Source organism: Heterodontus francisci, chromosome 32 (genome assembly GCF_036365525.1).
Source record: "Heterodontus francisci isolate sHetFra1 chromosome 32, sHetFra1.hap1, whole genome shotgun sequence".
NCBI lineage: Eukaryota > Metazoa > Chordata > Chondrichthyes > Heterodontiformes > Heterodontidae > Heterodontus > Heterodontus francisci.
The window spans coordinates 7,543,519-7,569,451 of record NC_090402.1 but is presented as its reverse complement, the minus strand read 5'-3'; the positions used below and the strand labels follow the sequence as shown (position 1 = coordinate 7,569,451).

The window sequence follows — 25,933 nt, the reverse complement described above, 5'->3', positions numbered from 1 at the left end:
AAGTGAATTGCTCACTCGGAGAACCAGTGTTGACATGATGGGCCACATGGCGGCCTCCTGTGCTGTGTAATTCGGTGAACTGCTCTAAGTGGCTCATCCTGACGTCAGGTAGAGGTTTATTCCTCTTGGGCATATTCTGAGGCCAGTTAAATTTTAGTAGTTTCTCTGTAAGTTGGCCACTAATTGAATATCCTTGACTCTACCATAAGGTCAGGAAAACTAGCAGAAAATTACTGGCTTTTCGCTCTTTCATATTTTAAACACTTAGCGTCCATTTAAAAAAACCTCAAGTGCTTTGGGACATTTTCTATGTTATAAGTGCTATATAAATGTACATTGTTGTAACTTGATATAGGTGAAGTGCTAATTGCAAGACTTGAGCTTCTATAAATATATTTACCCAGTTTTACTGATTGTTATAATGAACAGAGAATCTGTTATGAATGGTGCAATGGTGATGAATAAAATTCATGGGGTTCTAAGTGTATTTTGGATGACTGCAATATCAATAAAGACAAGGCCAGCTGACAGTTCCCGGACTGGGAATTAACTTGCTTGTCAACGTAACAGGTGAATGTTACTTATCCACTTGCGACAGTTGACTGCCTTGTAAATGCCTGAGAGCAAATTTACTTTGCCTGTCAGCGTAGACAGGAAAGCTTGCTAATACCTACCCTGATCGGAATCTGTATTTGTAGTGGCAGGTAGGTGGGTTATTTGGTTTGAAAAGTTTGGGAATGCTATGAATCTGACATGATCTAAAACAGAGATAGTCGACTCTCTCACTGAATAAATATCAAGAGAAAAAGCATTTACACCAAGGCAGCAAATATTTTTCACCCAAACCGCTTTTTAATTTGGAGCCTTCACTTAAATGAGGCTTTTGAACTTTTACTTTTAACATGCTGGAACATTTGGCAGTCCGCTGAACAAATGGCTTTGGTCTGCAACTTTTACCAATTGAGTCTGTTGTCTTAGTTGCAAAATAGTGGTTTTCAAACTTCTCTGACTGGTAGCAATCCCCACTCCTTCCGAAATTTACCACAGTTTCAGGGAACTCAGTTGCAGTTTCTTAGTGTCAGCTGTCTGAAGGAAAATGTCTTATGATTGCAGAAAGCATGTTTTATGAGCAGGCAACAGCAGAAGTAATGTCAAGTAGGGAAAAATTCTGAAATCTGGTGTCCTTGGGGACTTGACCCTGATTTGAAAAACTGTGTTGTAAAAAATATTACTTTTTTGTTTGCATATAATACATAGCATTACGTGGAGTGCAGTTAGTATCAAACCCAGATGTACATCACATCAGAGTGTGCTTTACGTGAATATTTTTGTAAAAGTGGATTTTCACGCTATTTTTGTGCACAGCCATCAGCCTCTCGCCTCTGAGTCATAATGTTGTGGATTCAAGACCTGTTCCAGAGACTTGAGCACAAATACTAGGCTGACACTCCCAGTGCAGGACTGACATTCAACCAAGACCCTGTCTGCCCGCTCAAGTGGACACAGAAGATTCCATGGCACTATTTTGAAAAAGAGCAGGGGAGTTCCCCCTGATATCCTGACCATTATTTATCCCTCAACCAACATCATTTAAAAACAAACTATCTGGTCATTATCTCATTGCTGTTTGTGGGAGCTTGCTGTGTGCATATGGGTGCCACGTTTCCTACATTACAACAGTGACTACACTTCAAATGTATTTCATTGGGTGTAAAATGCTTTGGGACATTCTGAGGTTGTGAAGGAAGCTAGACAAATGCACCTATTTCTTTTCCTTCGTTATAACGCACCCATGACTGGGGAATATCTAGTTCCTCTGTGCAGTAGCGAGAATGAGCCTGATACGAGTGTTGGAAATGCTTTACTTCAGAACAAGTTCAACCTGAACTGATCTAGTGGGTGAAGTTAAATCCCTTACTCCTTCCTCAGGCTCAGTGTGATTGAGAGATCAAATACCAGGATTTAAAAAAAAAAAAATGGGTTGAGAGGAACCTTGCATGTTTCAAGGATGTCCAGTGTGAGCTTGTATGCTCTCTAGGATATAGATGAAAATATATTTATTTAGCACTTCATCAAATGTAAAATATCTGTCCGACTCTTGCATAGAAAAAGGTCACCAAGTACTTGATGGGGAAAAACAATTTATACCAAGTGGTAAAAAGGAAAACAGAAAACGTAGAGGGAGTGGAGCAAACACATTGTCAAAAAAGAGGCTCTTAAGAAGGAGATGGCAAGAGGAAGTTCCCAAGTGTAATTTGGAGGGATTCAGTGGAAAAACAGAGGGCACATTGGAGGGATTTAGAGGAGTTCACAAGTATAAGTTGGAGGTGTTTAGAGGAGTTTCAGAGAGCAAATTGGAGGAATTTAGAGCAGATACCAAAGGCACATTGGAGAGATTTAAAGGAGTTCCTGTGGGCAAGTTGGAAGAATTTGGAGGAGATCCCAAGTGGAAGATGGAGAGATTGAAGGAGCAGCCAAGAATGATAGAATGTTTCAAAGCACACCACACTGTGAGGTATTTTGGAGTACATTAGTTGCTATGTAGCCCAATGTGGTAACTATTCTGCACCAACAATGTTCCACAAACTAATTTGTTTTTGATGGTATGTGTTGATGAAGGAATGTTGGCTGAGACCCAAGGAGAACTCCCAGCTCTTCCTCCAGTGGCAGCATGGAATCTTTTAATATCAACCTGAACAAACATATGACTGATGACACTTTAGATTCTGCAGTGCTCCCTCTGTACTGCATCCAAGTGTCAATCGAGGTTCTGTACTTAAGTCTGGCAGAGGTTTGAGTGGTGAACTTTCAAAGCTACAAGTGAGACTGCTACCAATCCAATAGTGGGCTTGGCAGTGTCATCTGACCAGGAGAGGATGGCCAGCTTTTTGGCAACTAAAACTTGCATTTTATACAGCACTTTTAATGTAGTAAAATGTCCCAACGTGCACCACAGGAGCAATATCAAACAGAATTTGACAGTCAGCTATATGAGATGTTAGGACAGATGACCAAAAGCTTAGTCAAAGAGGTAGGATTTAAGGGGTGTCTTAACCGAGTAGAGAGAGGGAGGCGGTGAAGATTAGGGAAGGAATTCCAGGGCTTATGGCCCGGGCTGCTGAAGGCATGGCTGCCAATGGTGGAGAGCAAAGGTTTTCTGAAGGTTGTTGGAGGTGACAGAGATCGGTTTCAAGCCATCTCCCTTGATGTTGAACTCTATAAAACACACAGCATGGATAGAGTTGTACCTGTTCTATGTTCGACGAGCACAGCACTGACAACCCCGACAACTAACCAAGCCTCTTCAGCCACTGGATATAGCAGTTAACCGTGTATTCAAAGTTACTGTTGGGTAGCTATGGGAAACCTGGATACACGATGACATGTATACATATAATAAAAGCAAATTGCAGATGGAAGAATGAACTAGTCATTTATGGTCAAATGTGTGCCAAAGGTGACTGCTCAGGACTGTGTAAACTTGCTGACGCATTTAAACTGGTTGGCTGTGCTTTGGCGGCCTTTTCTTGCCAGTGTACACGTTCAGTGAAAGAAATTTTAAGGGACACCTTTAACCTAACTTGACCTAAATGGCATTGACTTGGGCTGTCCTCATTCTTGTTTTTTGGTGCTTTCTGAACCATTCACCAAAAGCAGCAGAGGTGGTGGTTGGGCAACATGCGAGCCAAAGTTAACCACGGCAAGAGCGAGGCCATGTTCTTTGGCAACTGGGCTGACCGATCCTTTGTCCCCTTCACCGTCAGGTCAGATTACCTGAAGGTGCTGGGGATATGGTTCGGAAGGGCCGGGGCGTGCACCAAAACATGGGAGGAGCGAGTAGCCAAGGTACGACAAAAGTTGGGCATGTGGGGGCAGCGATCTCTCTCCATTGTGGGTAAGAACCTGGTCATCAGGTGCGAGGCGCTCACGTTGTTGCTCGACGTGGCGCAGGTCTGGCCCATACCCCACTCCTGCGCCGTGGCAGTCACCCGAGCCATTTTCCGCTTCGTCTGGGGATCTAAAATGGACCGGGTCCGGAGGGACACGATGTTCAAATCTCTGGACAAGGGCGGGAAAAATGTACCCAACGTGGCCCTCGTCCTGATGACCACCTTCGTGTGCGGCTGCATCAAGCTGTGTGTAGATCCCCAGTACGCAAACTCCACGTGTCACTACCTGCTGAGGTTCTATCTGTCCCCGGTTTTGCGAAGGATGGGCCTGGTCACATTGCCGCGGAACGCTCCATGCAGTTGGGCGGTGCCGTACCACCTATCCTTCGTGGAGCAGTTTCTGCAGGAAAACACCTTTGACCACCGGTCCATCAGGCAGTGGTCTGCACGGAACGTCCTCAAGGCCCTACGGGAAAAGGAGACGGGGGATCCTGTCGGATGGTTCCCCGAGCAGACCGTCAAAGTCATTTGGCGGAATGCCTCATCACCAGAACTTTCAAACAAGCACCAAGACGTAGCTTGGCTGGTGGTGAGAAGGGCCCTCCCCGTCAGATCCTTCATGCACACCCGAAGTCTCGCCCCCTCCGCACAATGCCCCCGCAGTGGCTGTGGTGGGGAAGAGACGGTCGCCCACCACCTCCTGGAATGTGTCTTTGCAAAGCAGGTGTGGAAAGAGATGCAGTGGTTTTTGTCGAGGTTCATCCCAAGCAGCTCTGTAACACAGGAGTCTGTGCTCTACGGGCTGTTCCCAGGGACGCACACCGAGACAAACATCAACTGCTGCTGGAGGACTATCAATTCGGTGAAAGACGCCCTTTGGTCTGCCCGAAACTTGCTGGTCTTCCAGCGCAAAGAGTTGTCCACCACCGAATGTTGCAGACTGGCACATTCCAAGGTCCAGGACTACGTGCTGAGGGACGCACTAAAGCTTGGGGCAGCCGCAGCAAAGGCTCAATAGGGAAAGACCACAGTGTAAGGTCCCCCCACCAAGCTGAACTGAGGGGCTGGATCCATGGGAAACCCCTCGAACTGTATCGGGAAAATTTTGTGTGCTGTAAATGTAAAAATGTATATGGCATGACAATGAAATGGAAGAGTTGTGAGGCAACTCATGATTGTATAGAAGGAAACTGATCACCTTTGCACTGTTTGTATTTTTTGACTTGATGCTGTTTTAAACTGTTTGGGAATTTAAATTTTACAGATTTTTATGACTAAAGTATATTTTGGAAATAAAAAAAAACATGCTCGCTTCTCGGCCTTTTGGCTAAGATCAAGTGTAGTATCTATTCTTATCAGTGCTTACTTGGTTGAGAAGAGACCATGGTCATTGCCTTTTGATCCTGGGTAGGCTTTGAGTAAAATGGCGATAACCAATCTTTGAGCTTCAGGCCTGGGAGTGCGGAACACCGTTCGGGTGGTCGTGAAGGATAAGGAAGGAGATGCACCGGTCGATCACACCTTCTTCATCAAGAGGATACTCCTCGATTGCTGTGGATTTCAAGCTACGGACGTCTTCTGCCTGCAGGATTTCCCCAGCAGTGGATACTTCGACGTGACGTTCCGGAACGTGGCGGGATGCATCAAGTTCCTGAAGGCGTTCAAGGAGAAAGGGGACCGGGCGCCACTGGTCGATCCTCACAGCGGTGCCGCTCTTCACGCTTCCGTCACAACGGGACCGGGTGGTGACGATTCACCTCTACAACCCCCATGTTCCGGTGGTGGATGTACTCACCTTTCTCGCCAGGTACGTCGAGGTGGCCGGCAGCAGCACTGATGTCAAGAACCGCTTTGGGATTTGGACCAGCAAGCGGCAGGTCAAGGTCACCTTGAAGGTCGATCCCAGTGGAGCCATCATCCTCCCTCCCTCCAGCTTCGCTATTGGGGGAAGTCGAGGCTTCTTGGTCTACGCTGGACAGCCTAGAGTTTGCCGCACCTGTGGCAAATCTGGTCACGTGGCAGCCAACTGCAGCACGGTTGTTTGCAAGAACTGCAAGGAGGAAGGCCATCAGACCAAGGACTGTAAGCAGACTAAGTGTTGCAACTTGTGCGGTGCGGCAGGCCACCTCTACAAAACCTGCTCCAAATGCTGCCTCAGTTATGCTCAGGCGGCAAGGTCCAAGGAAAGGCCGGGAGAAGGTTCGACGAAGGCGTCCGGCATTCGAAAGGAGACCAGCAACCTTCTCCGCAGTGAGGAACTTCAACCTGAGAAGGAAGGGGAGGCAGTTGAAACCAGCGACCCAGCACCTACCCTGCGCTCAGAAACCCCTCCTCCACAGACAGAATCAATGGAGGAGGAGGCAGCAGATGGACAAACAGGTCAGTGGCAAGTGGTCCAGAGGAAAACCACAAAGAAAAAACATCCCAAAGTGGAACAGGCCACCACCCAAACCAGTGGCAAGAGGAGACTACCTTCTGAATCAGACTGCAACAGCTCCTGTTCACTGGATGGGGGAATGCTGGAACGACAGCCCCTTCAAAAGAGGCGGCAGAACTCCAAGGAGATGGAAGATAAAGCATCCCAGCCCCCTGGCACTGGAAGCTGTGATGGGCCCGGCGTGCCCCAACCCCAAAGCGCCACACGTAACGACGTGGCCAAGGCGTCTCAGCTCCAGGACACCGGGAGCAAAGACACGTCTGGCGCACCTCAGCTCCGGGAAGCTGGGAGCAGTGATGTTTTCGAGGAGGAACAGATGGAAGCAGCAGAGGACAACCCAATCCTTTCAGTGTACAAGACCCCCCCAATGTCACCCTAGCGGAACAAACCCTGCATGAAAAACCAAGAGGGGTTTCTGAGCCCAACCAACGTGAAACTGCTTGCGCACACGATGGGTATGCAGGAACATTCCGAAGGACTGGGACTAGCAAGGGCAAATGGTATAGGAAGCAACAACTAACTTTAAAAAATGGGTGTAAGAATTGCTTCCATTAATGTGCATAGCATTAAATCTACTACGCGATGTGTTTCAACCTTGGATTACCTTGCCAAGGTCAAAGCTGACCTACTGTTTCTGCAGGAGTGTGGAATACCACATCTCAGCACCTACAGGCGCTGGTCGCGATGGTGGTCCCACGGGCCATCGATCTGGTCAGGGGGTAATGATTGCCGTTCCTCCGGCCTGGGTATGCTGCTGCGGGGAGGTAACTTCACCATCTCCGAAGTTAAGGAGGTGGTGGGCGGTCGCCTCCTCGTAGCAGACGTGATGTACAACAACGCTCCGCTCCGGTTGATCACCGTGTACGCCCCGGTACAACGCAGCGAGCGGCTGACCGTCTTCCAGCAGCTCCCACTGCTGCTGGCGACGTCCAGGCCGGTCATCCTAGGCGGTGACTTCAACTGCATCATCGATGCGGCTGGACGACCTGGCAGCGACGACAGCAAACTGGACGCTACGTCCAGATTCCTAATAGAAACAGTTAAAGATGCCAAACTATGCGACGTCTTCAGCAAACCTGCAGACGGAGCGCAGCGCAGATACACATGGTCAAGATCGGACGGGTCTGCCCGTTCCAGGATTAACTTCCTGTTTGTGTCCCGCGCTGTCACGGTCGGATCCACCGACGTCAAACCGGTGTTCTTCTCCGACCACTGCCTCTTACTGGCCGACTGTCACTTACAGGACGACCAGCGGGTTGGCAGAGGGCCGTGGAAGCTCAATGCTACACTGCTGACCCCAGAGAACGTTGAGGAACTCAAAAGGGATTACAAAGGTTGGAGGACCGTGAAACCCCTCTTTGAGTCTCCAGTTCACTGGTGGGAAGCGATTAAGGAGAACATGAAGAGGTTCTTTATATTCAAAGGTGTTCAGAGGGCGAGAGAGAGACAGAGGGAAAAGTCCCGACTCCAGAAAAGTATGCAAAATCTGTTCCGGTTGCAGTCAATGGGGGTCGAGGTCAAGGAGGACCTCCAAGAGGTGAAGAGCCAGCAGGCCTCACTCTTTGCCAAGGAGGCCTCCAAGATCATCATCCGGTCCAGAGTCCGCTCCATCGAGCAGGATGAGACGTGCTCGCGTTACGACTTCCAAAAGGTACACAGAGAGAGCTCTGTTATCTGCAGCCTGAAGGAAGAAGATGGCTCGGTAACATCTTCGCAGTCCGACATACTAAGGATCAGCAAATCCTTTTATGCTAGGCTGTATGACGCGAAGCCCACAGACAGCAGAGCCTCCCAGTCCTTCCTGTCATCTATCACAGAGGTCTTAGATGACAGCAGGAGGGAGAGTCTGGACATGCCGCTAACTCTGGACGAGCTGACAAAGGCCGTCGAGTCCTTCGAGACGAGTAAAACTCCCGGAAGCGACGGCTTACCGGTCGAGTTGTACTCAGCCCTGTGGGACTGGGTCGGCCCGGACCTGCTGGAAGTATACGAGAGTATGCTCCTGGCCGGCAGCATGTCAGAATCCTTGAGGAAAGGCATCATCACCCTCATTTACAAGCGGAAGGGGGGAGAAGGCAGAAATCAGAAATTGGCGGCCCATCTCACTGCTTAATGTTGACTGCAAAATTCTGTCCAAAGTCATGGCCAGTCGAGTCATGTCTGCTCTGGAGTTGGTGATTCACCCGGATCAGACCTGTACTGTACCCGGCAGGAAGATCTCTGATAGTCTCGCGCTACTCAGGGATACGATCGCCTATGTACGGGACCGGAGGGTGGACACCTGCCTCATCAGCCTGGACCAGGAGAAGGCTTTTGACAGGATATCGCACACCTACATTATGGGCGTGCTTTCCGAAATGGGGTTTGGGGAGGGAATCTGCAATTAGATCAAACTGCTCTACACAAACATCAGTCGCGCAGTCTCAATCAATGGGTGGGAATCGGAAAGTTTCCCGATCCAATCTGGAGTCAGACAGGGCTGTCCTCTCTCCCCGGTCTTGTTTGTTTGCTGTATTGAGCCTTTTGCTGAGTCTATTCGGAAGGATGCGAGCATAAGAGGGGTGACAATCCCAGGCAGCGGAGGCACTCAGGTGAAAACCTCCCTGTACATGGATGACGTCGCCGTCTTCTGCTCGGATCCGCTGTCTGTGCGCAGACTGATGAGCATCTGCGACCAGTTCGAACTGGCCTCAGGAGCCAAAGTTAACCACGGCAAGAGCGAGGCCATGTTCTTTGGGAACTGGGCTGACCGATCCTTTGTCCCCTTCACATTCAGGTCAGACTACCTGAGGGTGCTGGGGATATGGTTCGGAAGGGCCGGGGCGTGCACCAAAACCTGGGAGGAGCGAGTAGCCGAGGTACAACAAAAGTTGAGCATGTGGGGGCAGCGATCTCTCTCCATTGTGGGTAAGAACCTGGTCATCAGGTGCGAGGCGCTCACGTTGTTGCTGTAGGTGGCGCAGGTCTGGCCCATACCCCACTCCTGCACTGTGGCGGTCACCCGAGCCATTTTCCGCTTCATCTGGGGATCTAAAATGGACCGGGTCCGGAGGGACACGATGTTCAAATCTCTGGACAAGGGCGGGAAAAATGTACCCAACGTGGCCCTCATCCTGATGACAACCTTCGTGTGCGGCTGCATCAAGCTGTGTGTACATCTCCAGTACGCAAACTCCAAGTGTCACTACGTGCTGAGGTTCTATCTGTCCCCGGTGTTGCGAAGGATGGGCTTGGTCACATTGCCGCGGAACGCTCCATGCAGTTGGACCATGCCGTACCACCTATCCTTCGTGGAGCAGTTTCTGCGGGAAAACACCTTAGACCACCGATCCATCAGGCAGTGGTCTGCACGGAACATCCTCAAGGCCCTACGGGAAAAGGAGACGGGGGATCCTGTCGGATGGTTCCCCGAGCAGCCCGCCAAAGTCATTTGGCAGAATGCCTCATCACCAGAACTTTCAAACAAGCACCAAGATGTAGCTTGGCTGGTGGTGAGAAGGGCCCTCCCTGTCAGATCCTTCATGCACGCCCGAAGTCTCGCCCCCTCCGCGCAATGCTCCCGCGGTGGCTGTGGTGGGGAAGAGACGGTCGCCCACCACCTCCTGGAATGTGTCTTTGCAAAGCAGGTGTGGAAAGAGATGCAGTGGTTTTTGTCAAGGTTCATCCCAAGCAGCTCTGTAACACAGGAGTCTGTGCTGTACGGGCTGTTCCCAGGGACGCACACCGAGACAAACATCAACTGCTGCTGGAGGACTATCAATTCGGTGAAAGACGCCCTTTTGGTCTGCCCGAAACCTGCTGGTCTTCCAGCGCAAAGAGTTGTCCACCACCGAATGTTGCAGACTGGCACATTCCAAGGTCCAGGACTACGTGCTGAGGGACGCACTAAAGCTTGGGGCAGCCGCAGCACAGGCTCAATAGGGAAAGACCACAGTGTAAGGTCCCCCCACCAAGCTGAACTAAGGGGCTGGATCCATGGGAAACCCCTCGAACTGTATCGGGAAAATTTTGTGTGCTGTAAATGTAAAAATGTATATGGCATGGCAATGAAATGGAAGGGTTGTGAGGCAACTCATGATTGTATCGAAGGAAACTGATCACCTTTGCACTGTTTGTATTTTTTGACTTGATGCTGTTTTAAGCTGTTTGGAAAAAACATGCTCTAAGCAGCTGCCATTGTTGGTGCACATCAACTCATGATAAGTACGTAGAGTGATTCAAGCATGCTCTGATGTATTTTCTTTTCCCTGGAGAAGATGCCTAACCTCCACTTGGCAGATTTTCACATTGATTAATGTCAGGGATTGCATGGTGGAAATCTGTTTTGAATTCTGTCGCCATGTTGGTGTTCCTTAGAGCTGTGCCACCATGTCATCCTATTTGGTTTACTTTCTTGATGTTTTATGATATGCTGCATGTTGCAGAGAATTTCTGTGAGGAAAGTTTTAATGTGCGGCATCATCTGAAAGTACCTTTCAGCTGTGGCTCAGTGGGTCGCACTCTCCGAGTCATTTCCAGTCCCACTCCAGCACAAAAATCTAGGCTGACACTCCTAGTGCAGTACTGAGGGAGTACTGCACTTTGGAGGTGTGGTGTTTTGAATGAGATGTTAAATCAAGCCTTCTCCTGTCCCCTCGGGTGGACTAAAAGATCCCATGGCACTATTTTCAAGAGCCAAGGAACTTTCCTTGATGTTCAAACCAATATTTATCCCTCAATCAATATGACTTAAAACAGATGATCTGTTATCACCTTGCTGTTTGTGGGAGTTTGCTGTGTGCAAATTGGCTGCTGCAATTCCTGCATTACATCAGTGACTACACATCAAGTACTTTATTAGCTGTAAAGCACTGTGGGACATACTGAGATTGTGAAAAGTGCTTTATAAATGCAAGTTTTTTTCTTTATGGATGCCTTCACAATTTTTCTTGTGATGTTCACCTTGAAATGAGGCATCTGGGAGGTGCATCATCGGCGCAGGCTTTGAGGGCCGAATGGCCTGTTCCTGTGCTGTATTGTTCTTTGATCTTATAGAGTAGAGTCAGAACATTGAAGAGGGAGGCCATTCAGCCAGTCGAGTCCATCTGGCTCTCTGTAAAGTAATCCAATCAGTCCCATTTCCCGGCTCTATCCCCATAGCCCTGGATGTTTAGTTCCCTTAAGCGTCCATCTAATTTCCTTTTGAAATCATTCATCGTTTACGCTTCCACCACCCTCGTCGGCAGCGAGTTCCAGGTCTTTGCAACTTAGTGCATAAAAAAAGTTCTTCCTCACACAAGTATGCAAAGTAGTTAACAGTATGGAAAAGCCAAATCTGTAAAAATGAATTTAAATCATGAGTCGGTCAGAAGTGTAGGTTCAAACCAGAAAAGTTAAATATAGGACTGAGAGAGTTGGTTGCTGCAATGGGAGAGGGGCAGGGAGGGGGTTTATAGGGTCATTCTGGATAGATGAGTTAAGATGGTTGAAGGGTCCACCGCTTCTGTAATTATCTCGTGATCCTCTTGCTCACTGGTTTGCAGGCAACAACACGAACTTCACCGGCATGTGATTGCTCAACAATGAGGGCAGCATGGCTGGTGGAGCTGCTGAAAAATCAGAGTAGCAAGAGCTAGTGACTTCTGTGAAAAGCAGTGACCCATCTCTGCGACAGAGGTTGATAGGTATGGAGTTAAACATGTCAGCAATTTGATTTTTTTGTTTGAAGTTGTTCCGTTTAATTTTGTATCTTTTTCTTTTTCCCAAGTTTCCCGGTTTTCTGAGCTTTTCTATCTGAGGGTGAAGGGGTGGTAGAAGGATCATGGATCATTTGGTGGCTGGGAAGGAAGCCCTCCTTTAAAGCTCTTTTCTTGCTTTCCTGGATGTTACAACAAAGCCCAGTTAACCTCCCGCTCCCATTCCCCCGGGACACCCGTGTACAAAGATGTCAGCAGACTCTGATTAAAACTTCGCTTTCTGTGTTGAGTCCTGCAGTCCAATGCTGTAGTTATTAATGCACCAGCTCTCTGCCAACACCATATTTCAAGTTCTCTTGGCTGTAATATGTTTTAATTCTTTTACTTTTCTCAGTCAGCATTGTTGGTGCACTGTGTGTGACATTAATAAAGCAAGAAACTGTAATTCATGTTACATGGAGTTTATTACACGTACATTAAAAACACTCAAACTATTGATCCAGCAATTCTGTTTACCAGGTACCATTCAAGAGCCTGCCTTGAGCTGACTCCTAAAAGGCAAGAGAGAGTGGTAAGGGTTGAGTTAGATTTTTTGAAGTGTAATTAAGAATTTATTGGGGAATTACTGGAATATGCAGCGATCACTGAGTAAGTATCTTGGGAATCGATCCGTTTAATGTTGTGCCAGGAAGTGAGTTCTAGATTCCTGAACTGCTCTCGCAACAGTCAACCAGTTAAATAGAAGTTAGTCATGGGCTATATGATTGAACTGTACCATTGTAATTAATGTGCTGGAAACACATTTACATACAAGAAAAAGAATTATAAAGCAGTAGTTTGGTTGAGCAATGCTGATGTCAAATGTTTGAGTGGTTCATAATGCTATCCTGAGTCATGAAGTTGTAAATACGAGTCCCATTCCAGACATGAGTACAATATCCAGGCTGACATTCCCAGTGCAATACTGAGGTGTCGTCTTCTGGATGAGACTATAAACCGAGGCCCCTTCAGGTGGAAGTAAAAGATCTCACAGCTATATTTCAAAGAGGAGCAGGGAATTCTCCCATATCCTGGCCAATAGTTCTCAAATGCCGGATTATCTGGACATTCATCTCATTGTTTTTTCTGGGACCTGTTTGTGATGTATATGCCGAGATGACAACAGTCCCTTCACTTCAAAGTAACTCATTGTATGTAAAGCACTCTGAGACATTTTTTGGGAGGCGTGATCTGGTGCAGTACAAATGTCAGCCTTTCTTTCTAAAGCCAAGTTAAATATCCCATTGCATTCCACTTATCAACAACAGAGTAAATTCAAATGTTACTGCTGTCAAATCACATAATTTGATTCTCAGCATGTGTTGTTTGCCACAATACTCATTGCTAGAACATGGTAATTGATGCTTGCTTGATGCCCTTCATTTCATTTGTCGACAATCTTGGCCTCACTGTCTCCACTGAATGCAAGTGGAATTCCCACATTTCCTTCATTGCAAAAGCTGCTTCCAAAAAGCTCAGTTTCCTTTTTTATGCCAAACACTTTCTCTCTACTCATTTTCTCACTGTCCACCTCTTCCTGAAGCTATTCTCTCCTTGATATGGTATGTATCAGTGTGTGATGGTCATGTCTTGCAGTAACCTGCTGAAATGGCCACTCTTCACACCAGTCTAGACAGTCGCTTTATTGAAGGCTGCTAGACTGGATTGGGAAGGGAAAGAGGGAGAAGGCTGGACATTCCCACAGTCAGGTCTGATCTTACAACTAACATGCACAGCTGCACACTTCCAGCAAGTGTCCCTGGATAGCAAGGAATGGAATCCTTGGCTTACATTCACTTTACTCGTCCAGGCCTGCTTAGACAAATTGTAGCTGTCCCACACTTTCTAGGCTGAGAATTCTGATAGCCATTCTGATGTAACCTGGTGCCGCCTTGGTTTGTATGGCTCTGCTCTTCAGTGCTGTAACCAGTAGAATCATGGGAAAAGAACTGCCAAATGCTTCTCTTCCTCTCAAGAGCCCTTAACTCTAAGTCATGTCTAAGTCTTGAATACTGTACCCACAAATGTGGAAGCTCTTCCAGCACCCCTTGTGCTCCTGGACATGTTTACATGACAAAATGCATCAATCCCTTTCTTAAATTTATTCCCCCAGATTCTTTCTCTGTTCCAGTACTTTATTTAAATCTATTGTACTCTTGCTTCTCCTGAGCCTTAGCCCTTTGATGCAACTGTGGGTGGCACAGTGGCGCAGTGGTTAGCACCGCAGCCTCACGGCTCCAGCGACCCGGGTTCAATTCTGGGTACTGCCTGTGTGGAGTTTGCAAGTTCTCCCTGTGTCTGCGTGGGTTTCCTCCAGGTGCTCCGGTTTCCTCCCACAGCCAAAGACTTGCAGGTTGATGGGTAAATTGGCCATTGTAAATTGCCCCAAGTGTAGGTAGATGGTAGGGCAATATAGGGACAAGTGAGGATGTGGTAGGAATATGGGATTAGTGTAGGATTAGTATAAATGGGTGGTTAATGGTCGGCACAGATTCGGTGGGCTGAAGGGCCTGTTTCAGTGCTGTATCTCTAAATCAAATCAAATCAAACTGTGCCCTGTATTATATAATAGGAAATGGTTTAGCCCTACAGTTACCCAACTTTGTGAGTAGTGGCCAGGCACTTACCCTGAATGAGGGTAAAATACATTGAGTTCTCCTGGAGCTTCTGCTAACAGCTGGTTTCAGGTAGTATTGCTTTGGAGTCCTGAGAGCTAGCCTGGCCGGTCAGCTGCAGATAGATTAGTGGCTCAGGCACACCGGCATGGACTGGTTGGGCCGAATGGCCTGTTTATGTGCTGTATATCATATGTTGTTTATCCCCTCTGCAAATAATGACTGTGATAATGTGGCAACACTCTCAGCAGAACTACAGATTCCCAACCCAGAGGCTGCTGTATTTGAAATCCCATTTTTCCACTTGCATCACCTCGCAAATAAATTTGGCTATTCTTTTCTTGCTGCAGTAAATAGAGTACTTTGCAGTAACGAGAGTCCCAAGGGCAAAATAGGTGAAACCTGCACTGAAGACACTCCTAGCCACAAAGTAGCATTGATAGATGGTAATGGGAAGACCTATTATCCAGATACTCTCTCCAATCTGATCAGAGAAGGAACTGGAACAGTAAGAGACAATAGTGGGAGACTGAAAGGTGGATTTACATAAAAACAAATGAGAAAAACTTGAGCAGGAAAGTAATTTGAAAGGAACAGTGGGAGTCATGTGGTGATAAAGCAGTGTTTTGTTTGGAATACTTTTGAGATTATTGGGGAAAACTGTAAAGTAGAATTTTGTAGAGTGTATTCTTTGTATATTACTACAGCTTGTCATTTCTCCCAGCTATCTGTGTAAGCAATTCCTTCTGGTATGGCCATAGATTATTTCCCCAAACGGATGGATGAGCAAACTATTTCTCAGCCCCTCCTTGCGGTGTCCTCCAAGTGGACACCGAAGTGCAAGATCATGTTTAATTTTAATTCAAACAACCTAACATAAGAAATAGGAGCAGGAGTAGACCATACAACCCCTTGAGCCTGCTCCTCCATTCAGTACGATCATGGCTGATCTTCTGCCTCAACTCCACTTACCTGCCTGCTCCGCATATCCCTTGATTCTCTGAGGGACCAAAAATCTGTCTATCTCAGCCTTAAGTATACTCAACGATGGACATCCACAATCCTCTGGGGTAGAGAATTCCAAAGATTCAGAACCCTTTGAGTGAAGACGTTTCTCCTCATCTCAGTCCGAAATGATTGATCCCTTATCCTGAAACTGTGCCCCTGTGTTCTAAATTCCCCAACCAGTGGAAACAACCTCTCAGTATCTACCCTGTCAAGCCCCTTCAAAATCTTGTACGTTTCAATGAGATCACCGCTCTCCTAAATTCTAGAGAGTATAGGCCCAATTTATTCAGCCTTTCATTATAGGACAACCCTCTCATACCAGGAACCAATCGAGTGAACCTTCGCTGTACAGCCTCCGATGCAGGTATATCCTTCCTTAAATATGGAAAGCAAAACTGCACACTACTCCAGGTGTGGTCTCATTAAAGCTCTGTACAATTGTAGCAAGACTTCCATGTTCTTGTACTCTAATCTCCTTGCAATAAAGGCTAACATGCCATTTGCCTTCTTAATTGCTTGCTGTACCTGCATGCTAACTTTGTGTTCCTTGTACAAGTATACCCAAGTGTGTCTGAACATTAACATTTAGAAGTTTCATGCCTTTTAAATGTTTTGCTTTTCTATTCTTACTACTGAAGTGGATAACCTCACACTTGCCCATGTTATACTCCATCTACTACCTTGTCCATTCAGTTAATCTGTCTATATTTCTTTGCGGCCTCTTTGTGTCCCTTTCAGTGCTTACATTCCCACCTAACTTTGTATCGTCAGCAAACTTACTTACATTACTCTCAGCTTTTTCGTCTAAATCATTAATATAGATTGTAAATAGCTCAGGCCCCAGCCCTGATCCTTGCGGCATTCCACTAGTTAGATCCTGACATCTTGAAAATGCCCCGTTCATCCCTACTCTCTGCTTCCTGTCAGTTAACCAATCCTCTATCTATGCTAATAAATTACATCCACTCCATGTGCCCCTATCTTGCATATTATCTTTTTGTATGGCACCTTATCGAATGTTTTTTGGAAATCCAAATATGCTACATCTTCTGGTTCCCCCTTTACAACCCTTCTAGTTACTTCCTCAAAAAACTCTTAAATTTATCAAACAAAATTTGGCTTAGTCTGATCATACTATGATTTTCTAAAAGCATTGCTAAGACTTCCTTAATAATGGATTCCAGCATTTTCCCGATGTCAGGCTAACTAACCTGTTGTTCCCTGTTTTCTCTCTCTTCCTTATTTCTTGAATGACACTGTTACATTTGCTGACTTCCAAACTCTTGAAACTGTTCTAGAATCTAGGGATTTTGGAAAATCATAACCAGCGCATTCACTATTTCTGCAGCTACCTCTTTTAGAACCCTAGGATGTAGGCCATCAGGTCCTGGGGATTTGTCAACTTTTAGTCCCTTAAATTTTTCCAATGTTTTTTTTCTGCTTATATTAACTACCTTAAGTTTCTCACTCTTATTAACGTCTTGGTTACTGTCTATTTCTGATATGTAATTTGTGTCTTCTACAGTGAAGAGAGATACAAAATATTTGTTCAATGTCTCTGCCATTTCCTCATTCCCCGTGATAATTTCTCCTGTCTCTGCCTCTACAGGGCCAACATTTATTTTAGCTACTCTCTCTTTTTATATCCCTGTAAAAGTTCTTATCTGTTTTTATATTCCTGGCTAGTTTACTCTCATTCTATTTTTTCCCTCATCAACTTTTTGTTTGCTTTTTGCTGGTTCCTAAAACACTCCCAATCCTCAGGCCTACTACTATTCTTTGTAATATTATAAGACTCGTTTAAACTAATACTATCCTTAACTTCTCTAGTCAGCCATGAATGGATCTTTCTTGCTGAGTTTTTGTTTTTTAAGGGAATGTGTTTTTGTTGGAACATTTTGAATTGTTCAAGTGTTTCCCAATGTTTACCGCCAAACCTTTTGAGTCTATTTGCCCAATCAACCTTAGCCAGCTGTCCCCTTTGTAATTGGCTTTGTTTGCTTGTTTAAGATTCATGTTTAGGGACTGGAGTATGTTGCTTTCAAACTTAATATAGAATTCAGTTGTATTCTGGTCACTTTTTCCCAGAGGATCTTTTACTATGATTACTAATTAAACCTGCCTCATGGCACAATCCTAGATTTAATAGCATTATCCCCAGTTGGTTCCATAGTGTGCTGTTGCAGGAAATTGTTGTGAAAGCTTTGTACAAATTCATCTTCCAGACTACCTTTACCAATTTGATTTGTTCAATCTGTATGAAGATTAAAGTCCTCCACAATGATTACATGGCAAGCGACAATTATTTGTTGCTTGATGCTCTGTCCAATGGTATAACTACTGTTAGTTGGCCTATAAACTACTCCCACCAGTGTTTTCTGACAAAATGTTGCATGAAGACTCTGAGAAATGTTAATCACCAGTGTCTCCACCCTGATATAGTAACAACATAGAATGTTACAGCACAGAAGGAGACCATTCCACCCATCATGCCTGTGCTGACTCTTTGCTAGAGCTATCCAATTCCAGTCCCCTGCTCTTTCCCATAATTCTGTGTACTTTTTTTCCTTCAAGTATTTATCTAATTTTCTTAATGTTACAATTGAATCTGTTTACATCACCCTTTCAGGCAGTGCATTCCAGATCATCATAACTTGCTGAGGTGGGAGAAGTGCACTGTCTTTTCTAGTTCCACTTCTCAACAGGTCACAACATATATTTAAATGTTTACCCAGTTACCGATACAGTCAATCTACTCTTTATCCCCGAATAAAATATACAACCAGGTTTCTTCAATAAACAACAAAACTATCAGTTTATTATAAGACAAGACTTATCCAGTAACAAAGAAAAACGTCAACACACGAATTGAAATATGAAAGTTTCCTTTTTAAATACCTGCCCCCCACACACACACACCAGTTAACTGAAAAGTAGATTTTCTCTGCAGAGGTCTTTTACAAAAAAAATTAATACTTTGGCTAAATACTTGTTAATTCTTGAAGAAAAAAGAGAAGTATGAAAGGATGTCAGTTGTCCTTTTTGGTCTGGTGTTCGGGTATACGGAGATGGACCAGTTCATTCTGGAGATGTCGAGAAGTAGTCTGGTCGGCTTTCCAGGAGAAATATGGCATCAGGGGTTTCAGTTATACCGCTCTGGATTCGCAGGTTTGTCAAAGAGTTAGAGAAAGAGGAGCTGACGCGCTGGATTTCTCCGGGTCTCTTGGAGACGTGCAGGAAAGATGAGCTGGGTGTTTCTCCCTTAGCAGGTTGATCTCCAACTGCTTTTCAACATAGTCCACATTCCAGCTGAACCAAAACAATATCTCAAAAGTGAAACCCCAAACAGCAAGTCAGAACCTCCTTACCACTATAAATCGTGGGGTCATGTCACTTCTCTGTAAACATCGCCCCAAGTTACCAAGGTTTCTGTTGTTTATCAGGTTTAAGGCATGTGATTTCCAGTAAAGGTTGTTTTCAAATAAGACCTCTCAGTGACCCTTGTAAAAAAAAAAAAAAATTCTTTTCAGTTTTCCCAAATAAACCAATGTCCATAATTCTTGCACACGAATCCTCAATTTTTTTTTAAAAAGTAGCACTTTCATACTCGTATACAAGTTTAAAAAAAAAGTTTCCTCATGTTGCCTGTGATTCTTTTGCCGATCACCTTAAATCTCTGTCCTCTGGTTACTGACCTTTCTGCCATTGGAAACTCTTTTTCTTTTATTTACCCAAACTTTTTCAAATAGTGTATTTTGTATTAAGTGATAGCTACAGATGGGCACTATGTAGTAATAGATCTTACAAGAAAGGAATGTTTATGTGCTTCCGGCCAGGGTCATTAGGTGTCATTAGTTTAACTATAGAAGAAAGAAATAATTGCCATTTAAAAAATTGTGTTTTATTATGCCTCAAAGCAATTTATGTTCCTTGAATTGCTTTGTTTTAGAAAGTGAGTTATTAACTAACAGCCGTACTTAGATTTGCTCTTTTCAAATTGAGGCACTCATGTTGGCAATTTGTTACTTAATATAATTTGTGTTCTCCCACTGCTCCCACATTTCCAAGTAATATTTTGTGCCCTGACATAATTTCTGATAATTAAGCAAAAACCTTGGAGGCAGGAGTGAGGGGCTGGTTGATGCAAGAGATAGCCTGGTTTAGATACTTTCTAAAACAACAGTTGTTACTGTCGGCCTCCAATCCTTTGACTTGGTGAGAAGGGAATGGTCTTTTTTTTTGTTGTCCAGAGCACATTTAACAAATTTTAAATAAGCTCATAGTGTGGATGGAAAATTAGCATATTTCATTTTGTCTTGTCTGATCAGTCCACCAAACATGTCCCACACACAAACACAAGCTTGTTAGTTCAACATGTGCTCGCACAGCTGATTAAAAACCAGAATTTGTCAATTCTATTGCTTTGCTCTTGGGCACAAATGACAAGTCATTGTATTTGCAACATAGAAACAGGCCATTCGGCCGAACTGCTCTATTCCGATGTTGTGCTCCACATAAGCCTTCTCCCACCTTACTTTATCAAACCCTGATGAGTCTGGATCTTCTCTGTCTGCCACTGTTCATGTACTATGCCAGTCAGGTAACTGGCAACACCAGTGTTCAAGGCATGGCCTGACTTCCCTTCTAAAACCCAATGGCTGAACCTTTCCAAGCCCTCCACCTCATGGTAGTATTAAGTCCCTCATTCAACTCTTGTGCATGATTGGAGGCTCAGAGAAATAAAACTGTGTTTTAGTAACCTTGTTCTTAGTTTTGAAAAACAGCCATGGTGGCTAGATGCTGGCAGGTTACTGCGATCTTTTGACAACTGTTGAGTTTATCCACTGCCAGCAATGAAAAAGACAACTTGCATATGTATAAAATGTCTTTAATGCAAACAAAACCTCTCAAGATGCTTCACAGAGGCATGATGGGAAAGAATGAAGAAATCCAAATCAGAGTCTGGAAGCTCTCTTTATGACCACGAGGTAGAATTTCAGAGTTAAAGGGAGTGGGATAGAAAGAAACTATAATGGACGTTTATTCCTTTTCCTGAAATCTTCTGTCCTTCACTCTCATGAAGGTGACAGCTCACGCTGTGTGTCTGAGCCAGCAGACTTCCATTACAATGTTCAAGACTCCCTTCTTCATGCTTGATCGCAGACACTTAGTGCCAGTAGCTTATTTGACTATCAACCAAATTATACCTGTGAGCCTGATCTTGCCTTTACCTGGTAGCCCACACAACGCATGTTAATTGGGCATCACTGATGAGGCCACTGACCCATTTCCCCCTCGTGGCCCAGAAATGCTGCTGCCATTTTTTGCTATTCCAATGCTGCCATGGTAGTTCCCAATCTCATGCTCCAGATGTTGGAGCGAAACCTGTTAGTTCTGAGTTAGGTAATTGCGTGAAGGATCAGATTCAAGACCCCTCTTCCCTGCCACCCTCCCCCCTCCCCCCCTGGTCTGATATAAGAAATTACCACATTATCTGAATACAGTGAAGTGACCTGGCAGTGCAGTGTCAGCGCTTCAGTTGTATTCAATATTTGACCTTCAAATCCTGTTCCATAAAGTAAATTTGGTTAATAATCTGTTATTCATAAAGCATCCTCAGTCATTTTGTGACACTGGTGGACTGTTGATGTTGAGACAGGCACTGGCGATAACTTTAGTGTATCACAGCCTCTCTCTTTTCCCTCTCCTGAAGTTTGACTTCAGTTGGGGATGCTCAAGCATTCACAGGTTAACACAGGTAGCAGAGCCTCAAGCTTCTGGTTGTCATTCCATTAGATCCTGCAGGTAATTCATGGGAGGGATTAGCCACCATAAACTTTGAAATTAAAAAACTAAAATTAGAGGGGGACAGCAGGAAATTGAGGGAAGACACCAAAAGTTGATATGTTTTTCTTTGTTAAATATAAACAGAAAATGTTGGAAACACTCAGCAGTTCAGGCAGCATATGTAGAGAGAGAAACAGTTAACCTTTACAGGTCTGTGACCTTTTCAGGCAAGGTTAATTCTATTTCTCTCTCCACAGTTGCTACCGGATTCCGAGTACTTCGAGCATTTTCTGTTTATATTTCAGATTTCCAGCATCTGCTCTATTTTACCTTTTGTGTTAGCGTTGCTTTGTTGAAGTTTGTGTATCTGCATCTGTTAGTAATTTGGTCAACATGGGGGTGATTTGCACATTTGTGATAGCAGTGTGAATAGCTAATGGTAAGATGACCTTGATTACGCAGCGTACTGGAGCAAGAGGTGTACAACAACAACAATTTTCAGTTTTTTAGCACCTTTAACTTTGTAAAACATCCAGAAGAGTCACAGGAGTGTTATCAAAGTTCGACACTGAGCCACTTAAGGTGATATTAGGACAGGTATCCAAAAGCTCACTCAAAGAGGTGGCTTTTAAGACTTAAAAGAAAGACTTGCATTTGTATAGTGCCTTTAATAATGACTGGACGTCCCAAAGTGCTTTACAGCCAGCGAGGAGCCAAATAAGGAGTGCTTTAAAGGAAGAGAGAGAGGTGGAGAGATTTAGGGAGGGAGTGCCAGAGTTTAGGGCCTAGGCAGCTGAAGGTATGGCTGCCAATGGTGGAGTGAAGAAATCTGGGGGTGAGCAGGAGGGCAGAATTGGTGTGATGTTGCCTGTGTATTTCTTGTCAAAAAATTGAAAACTGTGAAGACAATTTTATCCTCCCCTGCCATTCTTTCCTGTGGTTCTCTTTTCACTTGCAGCTGGCAGGGAGTTCAGTCAGCATTCCCATCAATTAGCTGCTGAGAAATTCTTGGAATGTCATTTTGACCAGCTGTAGTGAGGAGGAAGAGAATTAGTGAAGTCCCTCATGGGAGGTTTTCACAGGAAGGCTGCTTTCTCTCTCGCTTGTGATATATTAGATTTTTAAATCTTCATGCTAGCTTTGTAGGCACATATTTAACCTTCAGGAGTACATGTAAAAGATCCAATTGAAACAACGATCGCTGAGTAATCCCCCACAGCATCACAGTAACGTCCGGTGGCCTCACTAGTCGAATAGCCTGCAGCCGGTCACTGCCCAGAATGTCTCATGAGAAATCCTTTTGGCACCACCGCTTCTTGGGTTGGATTTTAGGTGACCTTTCCACGAGCTGTCTGTCTGCACTTGTGTCACTAAGTCCACTACCCTTATTCCGCCAGCAAAATTATAGACCCAACTTTTTGTTTCTGAATTTTGTTGCCGAAATCAGGGAGTCAGATTTGATGGCGTAAATACCAGGAACCAGTTTGCAAACTCCAGACTCCTGGGCTCTGACCTGAACAAGGGCCATTGCAAGAATAGCTAATGACTAGCCCTCTTGGGTAAGCTGCTGTATCTGGAACTGCAACCCAACATAGAATTTCAGCAGGACTGGGAAGAGGAGAACAGAAAATGCAGGAAATACTCAGCAGGTCAGGCAGTATCTGTGGAGAGAGAAACAGTTAACGTTTCAGGTTTTCTGACCTTTCATCAGAACTGCAAGCAGTTAGAGATGTAGAAGGTTTCCAGCTAGAATAGAGGCAAAGAAAGGGGGAGGGAAACATAAAGCAATAAAGGTGAACAAGGTAAAAGAAACAAATGGAAATCTTATTGGAGAGAAGAGCAGAACTTCTTCAAGGTGGGCATTCCTGGAAGAGAAGTAGCAGGGAATTAAACACTAATGCAAAAGCAAAATACTGCAGATGCTGGAAATCAGAAATAAAAACAGAACATTCTGGAAAAGGAGAGAATTGGAGTGGAAAAGAATAAAAATATATTGGATATACTTTGTTTATTAGCTGGGCCAATGGCAATATGCTGGCCAAAAAATACAAGAACACTTTAAGGAAGTAATTTTTTTCAAGTGGAGCATTTTTAATATCAAGTATTTGCAGGTCTGGTGTAAGACTGGATGTAGGGCGAAAAGCTAATGCTACTGAGTCCCAAGGCTGCACCTTTATCCTCCTCCATTCCAGTGTGATATTTCCTTTCCCATCCTTTGAAACTGCTGATGTAGTCCTAAATTACAAATGGTGAGCTGCTCGCACCCCCCCCCAGGTTCTAACTTTACTTACAGCTGGCAGTTGCCAGTCCCATTGGTTTGTCCTGAATTCCTTATTCAGGTCCCCCAGAGGAGGCATGGCGATGTTCTAACCTCCTGCACCCCCTCCCGCCCCTAGTCCTTTTGGGCTGGGTTGCCGTCACCCTGGAGACTTGACAACCTGCTCCCCAATAGCTAGGCGATTTGGGCACATTTGTGCTTTTTGCTATTTGCTGCTTCGTTCTGTTTTGAATTTTGGGCATGCACAATCAGGATTAATTGCACAATATATGTCTGGCGGTTTATCTTTCAAAACGGCCAGAAAAATCTATTTTAAAGCTGGTAGCACTTTGACCCTTGAATTGATTTCTTGTGCCAGACACCGAAAGATTTGTTTTTCAAAAAGTGCCAATATTTCTGACTATACTATTATCGCAAATCCCTTTTCCTAATGAGGTCTTTAAAATTACAAAAGTGTTCGATAGAGTAGATGTGGAGATGAAGAGTCCAAAACTAGAGTCTATAAATGTAAGATCGTCACCAATAAATCCAATAGTGAATTCAGGAGAAACTGCTTTGCCCAGAGAGTGGTGAGAATGTGGAACTTGCTACCACAAGTAGTTGAGGCAAATAGTATTGATACATTTAAGGGGAAGCTGGATAAAAACATGAGGGAGAAAGGAATAGAAGGATATGTTGAGTGGGTGAGATGAAGAAGAGTGTGAGGCATCAACAGCAACAGGGACCAGATGGGCTGAATGGCCTGTTTTTGCGATGTGATTCTATGTAACCTTTTGATGCTCACATTAGAACTTAACAGATTTCCGTTTGGGTTTTTCATATGGGTATATCAGCATATCTTTCTATTCCTTTTTCCCTTATATGCTTATCTAGCTGGCCCTTAAATGCATCCACACTATTTGCGTGCTAAGGATGCTATTTTCAAAATTGCACAGCAAACTTGAAGAGTTATGTAAATCTTTCTTGTGTCCCATCATCCTTGTATAATTCACCAGTTCACAGGACCTGATGGCTTTGGGAAGGATGAGTTTTTACGTATCTTGTTTAGTTTAGTTTAGTTTAGAGATACAGCACTGAAACAGGCCCTTTGGCCCACCGAGTCTGTGCCGACCATCAACCACCCATTTATACTAACCCTACACTAATTCCATATTCCTACCACATCCCCACCTGTCCCTATATTTCCCTACCACCTACCTATACTAGGGGCAATTGCTAATGGCCAATTTACCTATCAACCTGCAAGTCTTTGGCATGTGGGAGGAAACTGGAGCATCCGGAGGAAACCCACGCAGTCTCAGGGAGAACTTGCAAACTCCACACAGGCAGTACCCAGAATTGAACCCGGGTCGCTGGAGCTGTGAGGCTGCGGTGCTAACCACTGCGCCACTGTGCTCATTTTTTTGTTGGTATGAAATAGGCATAAATTCAGCAAACTTTATGCAATAATCTGCTTGATTGATCAAATTGAACATTCTGCTTGCTTTGTGTTTTCTTTTTAAAAAAAAAAATCCCCCTTTAGGTTTGGCTTCATTCTGTATGCATTGAAGACTGATCCTATGTAAACACAAGAGAGGAAGAAAGAACTTGTATTTGTGTAGTGCCATTCACAACCTGAGTATGTTCTAAATGCTTCACAGCAAGTGAAGTACTGTTGAAATGTAGACACTGTAATGTGCGGAAACACAGCAGCCCAATTTGCGCAGAGCAAGATTCCACAAGCAGCAATGAGAGTTATGGCTCGATAATCTCTTTTATTGATGTTGCTTGAGGGATGAAGGTTTGCCAGGACACTAGAGAGAACTTCCCTGCTCTTCTTCGAAGTAGTGGTAGTAGGATCTTTTACGTCCACCTGAATGGACAGATGCGACCTCAGTTAAACTCCTTCAGTACTGCACTGGAGCATGAACCGAGGTTGCATGCTCAAGTCCTGGAGTGGGGCTTCACCCCCCAAATCTTCTGACTCAGAGCTGAGTGTTGCTACTGTGAGCCAAGGCTGACTCCTGGTACATGGGTATCAGACTTCAATCCTAGTCCCAGCACATCATGCTTTGGGAATTGCCTCAGCAGTTAATGTACTTGCATCCTAAATGCTGGCAGCACAAGGAACAGTAGATCTAGCCCCCTTGCTGTGTCTGCATCCTAAATGGAGTGACTCCACTGAAGCTGGAACTCAATTGTTAGACCAAATTGGATGTCAAGTT

At 44.8% G+C, this 25,933-nt stretch overlaps 1 protein-coding gene and 1 pseudogene across 2 annotated transcripts in view; both read left to right on the top strand.

Annotated features, from left to right (window-relative positions):
* Positions 1-25,933, top strand: part of abl1 (c-abl oncogene 1, non-receptor tyrosine kinase) — a 199,941-nt gene that overhangs the window by 81,881 nt on the left and 92,127 nt on the right. The window lies entirely within an intron of this gene.
* LOC137347855 (U2 spliceosomal RNA) lies at positions 5,198-5,306 on the top strand (annotated as a pseudogene).